Source organism: Glossina fuscipes, unplaced genomic scaffold (genome assembly GCF_014805625.2).
Source record: "Glossina fuscipes isolate IAEA_lab_2018 unplaced genomic scaffold, Yale_Gfus_2 94836, whole genome shotgun sequence".
NCBI classification, from domain to species: domain Eukaryota; kingdom Metazoa; phylum Arthropoda; class Insecta; order Diptera; family Glossinidae; genus Glossina; species Glossina fuscipes.
This window is the reverse complement of record NW_024005173.1, coordinates 1-1,551: the sequence shown is the minus strand read 5'-3', so window position 1 is coordinate 1,551 and position 1,551 is coordinate 1. Positions and strand designations below refer to the sequence as shown.

At 35.2% G+C, this 1,551-nt stretch overlaps 1 protein-coding gene across 1 annotated transcript in view; it reads right to left on the bottom strand.

Moving 5' to 3' along the window:
• Positions 1 to 634, bottom strand: part of LOC119644176 — a 2,664-nt gene extending 2,030 nt beyond the window's left edge. Inside the window, exon 1 of the mRNA XM_038043700.1 lies at positions 608 to 634. The gene's annotated coding sequence lies outside the window, so the exon portion shown is untranslated. The remainder of the gene's footprint in view (positions 1 to 607) is intronic.
• Positions 635 to 1,551: the final 917 nt, after the last annotated feature.

Below are 1,551 nucleotides of genomic sequence, written 5' to 3'. Positions count from 1 at the left end.
GCCGACTCGCATTTCTGGCCGCAAATTTTTTGAGTTGAGCAACGGATGAACGCTATTGAAAATGGTTCGGATCGGACTACTTTTGGATCGCTTTCCGGGTTAACCTTATTTTAAAGAGTCGTTATATATAAGAGTAGAATCGTGTACGTTATTCAATGGGGGACCGTGGCCTATTGTAGTGTTTTGTTTTTTGAAATTGGTTCGGCTTTTTGCTCTAACGCATGTCTTCTGCTCCCGGGATAGCGCGAGGCACGATAATGATAACGAACGATTCAGATCACTTTCGCTGGGACTTATAGCGAAAGTGAAATACTGCAGGAATTTCTAGCTGCTCAATAATGCAACGAGAACAAAACGATAGCATTCGAACATAGGGAACTTGAAACACTTTAAATCATTTTGGACGATACTTATTTTTCCCATCTTTTCATTATTTATTTAACCCTTTTACAAACTAGGTAATAAATCCAGCCTAAGTTGTTCATTAAGATTCTTAAGTAAACCGAGTAGAAAAAAAGGTTTTTCTTAATAAATCTTACGAACAGCATTCTTTCAAGAAAAACAAATGCCATTTTATGCAACTACATACATCCGAAGGGTTCCGTACCTAACTTTCTTTCGCTCTCTATGCTTTTGTTGCTTTTGTTTCTTACTTTTTTTTTTTTTTTTGTTTTTTTGTACAGATATTTATAGCTTAGCCACACACTTGTATATCGTTTTACACCATTTAAGACTGCAACTGCAACTGCAACATTAAAGTCAAGACTAATGCCACACCAAGCAGCATCATTTTCATCGTGTTTGATGTTATTATCATTCACGTCGCCGTATACATAGTCGTCGTCGTTGTCATCGTCATCGTCATCATTTTATTTGTCTGAAATGAATTTCTTTTTCTATTCATTTACATTCCTGGCGGCATTATTTTTGTACCTTATTGTTAGTGTTTTATTTGAACGTGTTAGTATACTGATATGTGCACTTGATATATACGTGCAAGCGTTCGTTCATTTGCGCTTGTATCTGTCTATCTAGACAACGATTGTTATTGTTGCTCCTGCTATTGCTGTTACTCTTAAGGTAAAGTCTTGTTACTATTGCCTGCCGCTGTCATGACTGCAGTATTTCAAACCCAACATTACCAGGACAAAGTATATATATATATATATATATATATAGAATTGTATATTTATAGTATATAATTGTATATATTGCTGGTATCTAACGCTGCGCTATATGTACTACCAGCACCAGTATAGCAAACAATGCAATGTTTTATTTGCCGTTTTTTTATTGCCCTCGTGCCAACAGACAATAATCACTTCCTTAGATTAATGTCCTGTTTGCGATATATTACAATACATTGCTTTAGTGTTGTTGGTTGTGACAAATAAGTAATAAATAATCGGTCGCATACATGCGCATATACGGCGTACAAGTTTATTAAAAAATTTATTGGAAAATATTTACAGTGTTCGTTATATATGCATTTCACTTTGCTTCTCACTTTTAATTTAAGAGACTGATCTTAACAGCAAGCCGGCTTAGACT